This window comes from Epinephelus moara, chromosome 20, assembly GCF_006386435.1.
Source record: "Epinephelus moara isolate mb chromosome 20, YSFRI_EMoa_1.0, whole genome shotgun sequence".
Classification (NCBI taxonomy): domain Eukaryota; kingdom Metazoa; phylum Chordata; class Actinopteri; order Perciformes; family Serranidae; genus Epinephelus; species Epinephelus moara.
The window spans coordinates 36517574-36525625 of NC_065525.1; positions in this window are offsets into that span (position 1 = coordinate 36517574).

Consider the following 8052-nt stretch of genomic DNA (forward strand, 5'->3'; position numbering starts at 1 on the left):
TTACTATTTGTTTTTTCTTCAGATAAATCTGATAATTGTTGCTCGGTCTCTTTACTCATTTATTTAGTAGAGTGTCCACACACCTTCTCATTCTACATATACATAGAGGTATACTGGTGGCTTTACAGCCTACATTTTATTGATTATCTCTGATCCCCACGCTCAATTTGGTCGTTGTGACAGTGCGACCAGCACCACTGACGCTAGGTGGCGCCAAGCTAAAAGAAACCCGAATCCTATCTGTTGCCTCTTTAAACGGTGATGAGCACGAAATGTGTTAAAATTTCATGCTGCGACAAAAAATCAATACTAATGCAAAGTCTATTTTAGTCAAGTTTTAGGTTTAGGGAAAGAAAAAACACTTTGTTAGGTTTAGAGAAGAAAATAATACTTGGTGAAATTTAGAAAGAAATTGCATTTTTCATTTATAAAAACTATGTTTAGGACACACTGATATAAACTTATGTACTTTGTATATTCATATTTTTTTAGGATGGCATTTCTATAAGGTCCTAATTTTAATTGTCTGTATATGTATATATGTGTTTTTGTGCATATGTGTGCTAAAGCTTGTGCACAGAGTGTGTGTGTGCGTGTATATGGTATGTGTATGTACTGGCTTATTTGTGGACGCGTGTACATATTTACACAAATTTATGTATATTTATCATTTGCAGACTGTTGGAACTGATAGTGTCGCTGTCTTGACCAGGACTCCCTGGTAGAAGAGGTCTTGCATCTCAGTGGGACCTTCTTGGTTAAATAAAGAATTAATTAAAAAAAAAAAAAAAAAAAAAGTGGACGTTTGTGCCCAATTTGGAGAAATTTCCTCAAGGAGCTCCTGAGATGTCATATTCATGAGAATGGGGCAGACATACACTTGGGATAGGCAACCTGCAGCTCTTTAGACTGTCTCCAGTGGCTCCCTGTAGCTTTGACATAAAATTACATGGAAATGAAAAACAGTTATTTTTTAACATTCGGATTTTCATTTCTCGTCATTGCAGGCCTAAAGTGATTATTGCATTCTACAACTGTAAAAATGTGTCACCTATACATGGAATCAAAAAAGGTTTTAACTTTTCATCAACTAAGATGTGCGTCATACATCTACGACCTCGTGCCTTTCCCCTAAATTGTGCTGCTCCTCAGTAGCTGTGGTTAGCCTGGTGTCTCTCTAGCTAGGCTAGCTGTGGATTCCAAATCCAAAAAAGGAAAAGTCTTAGAGGAAAATAGAGGATCTAATAGTGTGTGTGGACAGATTCATTTGCTTTCACCACCAACACTGCAAAGATAAAGTACTAAACAATTATAAACAGCCAACTGCAGAGTAGCCACCTTGTAGTAAATCTTATTAATGGATCCTCATTGCGACCGAATCATAATGTTGATGGGCTAATTTAGACTTAAAAGGCTGTTACCTTTATTCACATATGTTTTGCAGCTCCAGACAGATTGTTTTTCCTTTTTCTTTCTTTTTGGCCAATTATGGCTCTTTTAATAGTAAAGGTTGCCGACCCCTGATGTGGACGTATGGATGGACGGACAGACCACCAGAATACACACTGCCTCCAGCCAAGGCTGTTGCTGACACGAAGGCATAAAAATACTGACGGAAGGAAGTGAGAAGTCAAACAAAGAAGCAGAAGATGTGGCCTGCACATGAAGGTCATTGTTCCCCTGCACACCTTTGAAGACATTTTTCACTCTATATAGTCTGTCAGGCATGAAACATGACTTCAAGCCTTGCTTTGTTGTTTCATAGTAAAACCCTTCCACCTTCCAAGTGGTGAAGAAGTAGCTAAAAGGACACCATGGCTCAAAGAAAACATGTTCACCCCACAGAGTTGGATAACACATTGTTAAATGGTGCTTTCTCCTGTGAATTCCATGGTGAGAAGAAAATATTTTGATCATACATTGTGTGGGATTCATTCCAAGAAGATCCATGCTTCCTTTCTCAGTAAGTAAACATCTTATACCAAGTTTCCCTTTCAGGAAACAACTCCTGTTTTCTATCTATCTGGACAATTGTGTCCACAGCTGGCTTCCCTCCACCTGACATCCTGGCCTTTCCTCAACCCAACACAGACACTGTTACTGGCCAGCCAGCATAAACGAGACAGGCTAAAAAAGAAAACTGTCAGACAAGCGTTTACAAAATGGCTATTCTGACAGACATCACTGTTGGTTGGACTATTGGTCAGTGGTGACTTAATAAGCCAGTTTTACTGGTAATTAGGGGATTAGGTATGAACAAGTTTCACATACAGGAAGTTCTTTCAGCACCCTGATCAGAGGAGTTAGATGAGACAAGGTTTTCTGCCTCCGTTACACACAGCCTCCCGCTTCCTGCTCCATTGCTTTCCTTCCATTGTCTTTGAAAATAACACACATTTCTATTTACTATTGTGTTTCTTTATCACTCCCCAAAGGCTATTCATTTTACGCAAACAAGCAAGTCTTAACGTGTACACAAAATCTGGAACTCCATCAAACGTTATTGTTCAAGACCTGTCACGTACTGGCAGTGTGAAGGAGGCAGAATGGAAAATAATGCAAACACCATTAAGAAAATAACCAACAAAATTAGTTTTGGGATAAAGGGATAAAGCAAAATATTTAAAAAATTGTTTATACTCATAATGTTGCGCCCCTGAGGAAACTGATAGCTGCGGATGTACAGCTTGTCCTTGTTTTCTGCAACATTTATCAGTCCGGAGGAGATTGGCTTAACAAACAACTTCTTTTCTCTGTGAAATATATCGTCATCAAAACTGTTTTGCCTCACAGGGTCTGTGTACAATTGTTTGTCTAATGTCAACTTCCAGTCGTTAAAGTCAGCATGTTTTCAGGGTCAGCTCAGTCTCTATAAGTTATTGTTTCCTCACAGCAAAGGGTGTTATTCCTGGTATTTGTTGCCGAGCTCCTCAAAAGGGGGACCAGGGGAATTTGAGTCCTAATTAAGATCATGACTGTACAACACAATTATGTATTCTGTTAAGATAATACAGATCTGAAACATTAAACACAAATACAATAGCAGGAAACTGAATAAGACAAATAATTGTCAAACACCTTACTTTTATGGACATTGAATAATACTCACTAAGCAGTAAAACATGTTTGCATCATATTAAGTGGACCCTGACTTAAGATAAGTTTGTTAAACTATTGTTCCCAAGATGGAGAATTATCACTAACAAATTAACACTCAGGGTATACTGTGCCTACTTGTGTGTATAAATATATTTTTTTATACTTTAAAGCAATCTGACCCTGGCTGCTGCAGCAGTCAGTAAACTTTACTGTTATAATGTTTTTTTTAATTAAAATAATAAACCACACTATGATCAAAAGTAATAAATATTTCCTTATGCTAACTATCCACATGTCCAGTAGTTAAAATGCACGTTGGCACGCTAACCTTTGAATAATTTCAGTACATTGTAAAGCTGAGCCTGCAGCCCTTCCTCATAAAAATTACTTTGCAAAGTTGTTCATTCAATTGCTGCATGGCTTCTGTTCACTTGTTATGGTTAGGGTAACTGCATGGACGTTATGTAATAATAATAATAATAATAATAATGCATTTTATTTAAAGGCGCCTTTCTAACACTCAAGGACACCATACAATAAATTAAAAAAAAATACAGAACAAACAATGAAACCATAAGAAATACACAATACGACTTAAAATCATACGGAGAAAGCAATCTTAAACAGATGAGTTTTGGGTGTGGATTTAAAGAGTGGAAGTGAGTTGATATTTCTGAGTTCGTGTGGTAGTGAGTTCCAGAGGTGGTGAGATGGGCAGAGGGGACAGGCAGACAGATGGAGGAGGAAGATCTGAGGGTACGGAAGGGAGTGCCAGCATGGAGGAGATTGGACAGATATGGAGGGGCAAGGTTGTGGATGGTCTTGAATGTTAACAGGAGGATTTTGAATTCAATACAGGACTTGACCAGGAGCCAGTGGAGCTGCTGCAGGACAGGAGTAATATGGTGGACGGAGGGGGTTCTGGTGATGATTCTGGACCAGCTGAAGCTTATGGAGGGATTTGTGAGTGAGACCAAAGAGGAGGGAATTGCAGTAGTCCAAACGATAAGTGACAAGGCTGTGAACAAGGATAGCAGTGGTATGGGGGGTGAGGGAGGAGCGGAGATGGTTGATGTTATGTAAGTGGAGGTATGCAGACAGGGTAATGTTATTGATGTGTGATTGGAAAGACAAGGTACTGTCAGGGATGACACCCAGACTCTTAACCTGTGGGGAAGGGGAAACAGAGCAATTATCGATAATAAGAGAAAAACTGTCGGTTTTGGATAGTGTTGATTTTGTACCGATGAGGAGAACCTCAATTTTATCACCGTTAAATTTGAGGAAATTTGAAGAGAACCAGGAGGGAGGGAGGAGGGTGGGAGGTTGAAAGTGGGTTTACTGGTGAGGGAGAGCTGGGTGTCATCCGTGTAACAGTGGAAGTTGATATTATATTTGCGGAAGATATTGTGCCAAGGGGAAGGAGATAAATGATGAAGAGAAGGGACCCCAGGATGGAGCCCTGGTGCACACCTTAAGTGACAGTGGAGGGCTGGGATGTGAAAGATTTTAGCTAAGGTTGTGGAGGTTGCATTTATGACAAAAATACTTACGGAAATAAGCGATTATTCATTTAACTGTAAAGTTTTTCTTTTTATTTCATTTATAGTTTATGGAGAGTTGGCATATATTTTATAACATATTTTGTTATAGATTGCTACTGGCTATTTTCTAAAACAGAAAAAAACATGATGGAAATGGATTTGCTTTTTCAAAAGGCACATATAACAAACGGCAGATGAAGTTTTTCTTTGGACACAGATGTTTTTCCCTCCAACTATATGCCTAACATATAGATGGAGGGCCCACTCTCTATATGGGCCCCCTCACCCCATTGGCCCCAGTGCAACCACCCTGCCTGTACTGTCATATTTACGCCCCTAAAACACACACTCATACGCTGGTGGCTGAGGCTGCCATATAAGGTGGCACCTGCTACTCAGTTAAACATTCATACACATTCACAATTTGGAGCAATTTGGGTTTTGGTATCTTGCCCAACGACACTTCGAGACAGGGGTCTGAAGTCTGATATTTCTCTAAATGTCCATTGCACACGGGCGTTGGTGACTTAGTGGATAGAGCAGGCGCCCCATGTACAAGGCTGTTGCCGCAGCGGCCAGGGTTCGACTCCAGCCTGTGGCCCTTTGCTGCATGTCATTCCCTCTCTCTCCTCCTTTCACACTTAGCTGTCCTGTCAATTAAAGGCAAAAAATGTCCATTCCACAGAGGATTTAAGGACAGGGTATGCTCATGAACAACTGAACTGAACTGAACAAATTAGTACAGTGTGTCATCAAACATCTGAATCAGAAAGTGGTTACAGCTGTTCTGCACCACACTCAAAGGCGGGTTGCATAGGCTGCTGTCAGAGACAAGAGGAGACAGAGGCAAGATGCGATAAGTATTAAAATATGGTTGGAAACAACATACACTTATAAACAAACCTCAAAAGCATTCATAGTGTTACACTTGTTTGTGCACACACAAGTGATAAAAGTAGTTGTGTAAAGATTGAAAAAAGTGCAAGGCAGCTAAACAAACACTCATATGCTTCACTTCCACTCACCTGGCTAATCAAATGTGTGAAGTGGGTGTGAATGTGGGGTTGTTATTTCAACACTTTCCAGAAAAGGTTGACTGCTTTCAGCAACATGACAGAAAATAACCTAATTATCTGCATAAACAGTAACTAATTATGAAATTACCACAAACACAACCTGTTTTGAAAAATGGAGAAGAAACTAAGATGTCTTTTCATTTTTATTTTACTTGTCTGACAATTTTGTTTCCTGGCAGCTCTGCATTACAGCCTCACACATCTATCAGCACAGCCTTTTAGTCCTCGTTCTCAAAGAGGTGGAAAGGTCACATTAAAACCTTACTAATGAAAACGTTCTTTGATGTGCCATATTATCACATCGTCACAGATCATAGACTGGCTCTGCAAATGTGTAGACTGGGTGGGAATCAAAGGCAGAGGCAGGGAGGTGAGGTGACAAGCTGCTGGACATGTTATCTACTCTTTGTACATCATTATACTTGTCTATACACAACATACATAACACTAAATGTGTGAAAACAAACATAGGTAACATGCCTCCCTGAAAAATGCTCAACAACGTATTGCTTAAATCGTTAACAAGATATTGCTATGCATATTTTCTAAACATATGCATGTTATTATATCACATGCATACATTTAGAATGTTAATTACCTGAGATACAGGTGACTGACACTCACACACACAACCACACATCGCAACCACTAAAATATGAACAGTATGTGATGCCTTCACAGTGGCACTGTTGCCTAGAAACAGCAGGTTAAACTGGCTCGGTGGACAATGATTAATAAAATGTCACTGCAGCAGTCTTCGCTTCTCATGCCCACAGGTCAGGGGAGACTTGACCCAGCTCACTAAATACGACAGCCTTATTTCTGAACGGTAATGTCACTAGCCGAGAGAGATGAGGTGCTGCTCCTGCTGCCTCCCTGCTGGTGCTGCATGTTCCAGCGTCTGACGGAGGCGAGCTGCTGCCTTCTGAGAAATGTCTTCTGTGGGATTTTATCAGGACTTCTCATCTGTGGGCTATGTTATGAATGTCATGTCCAAAGCTACGCTGTGTTTTGTCCAAGGAGAACATTTCTGTAAACATTAAAACAACTTTACAGCTAAAAGGGCACATGGAGAGCACAGACCTACGCCAAAGCCAAATGCTGTCTGTAGCAATGTCAAAGGTGCAACAGACATAGAGAACATTCAAATAGCAGCAAACAACAATTTGTTATGTCAAGACATAGTGAGGTAATGTGTCATGAGCCCCATGATTCGGATTGACTCCAAAATTTAATGATTCTTCCTTGGCACATGCTGCACCCTTCAACTAAGTTTCATGAAAATCAGGTTGGTATTTTTTCATAATTCTCGGCAACAACAACAGCATGACCTCCTTAGCAAGGTAATGAACTATAGTCATAACTGACTGGATCCTTATCAATTTTGTCTTTCGTCATTCCAAAAGAGGAGTACCAACTTACTTCATAATCTGACTTCACTGTAACAGAATGCTGGTTGGATGTGTTATGACAAGCTGGCATGCTACTAAAGGCGGGCATGTAACATTTTATCCATGAATATATAACTGTCAAAGTGAAGGCTAAAAAACACACGTTAAAATAAAGCACTATTGGCTAATTAATGTTGTTGATCTGAGAAATAAATGTCTGTGCTAGCTCCTATTTGTATCCAAATGCACACACACCTGGCACACAGTCTAGAGCATGTTTATAACAATACCTTTTGTGTTTTTCTGTATTTTCAATAATAAATCTTTAAACAGTGCAGGATGCCACCAGTGAGCATGTGTGCAGACTGACCAACATCTTATTCATAATCTGTTTGTGATGAAAGAACAGCAGCTCACTTCCTGTCCTGTGACATGAAGCAATATCCCCTTGCGCTCTGAAAAACAAATCACTATAATATGTTTTGATACTTTATTATTATTGTCACGCAGCATAGTGGCAATTGTTTTGATACAGCATGGCAGCTCTGTTCCAGTGCAAAGAAAAAGAGAAGAGAAAAAGAAATAAGCAACAGACACCAGAAACAATTCTTGGCCCACAGGCCACATCTGGTCCGCGATAGGGTGCCGGGTGGCCCACTGACCATTTTCTAAGATGCAATGAAAACAAAATTATTGAAACTGGTCTGTTTTGGTTTTTTTGAGTGTAAATAAGGTGCCAGTGTGCATAAAAAGCATCAAACAGCCCCTACATACAGCGCCCACCACTAGTACAAGACAAACCCACCAACGTTACGCTATCTGAACCGTGCTACAATGCTACACTGTAGTGGATAAATGAGACCAAATGTAGCAATAATCCACCTTATGATTCATAAAACCTAAAGAGTGATTCACAATATAAGTAACAAGATGTCACTTCCC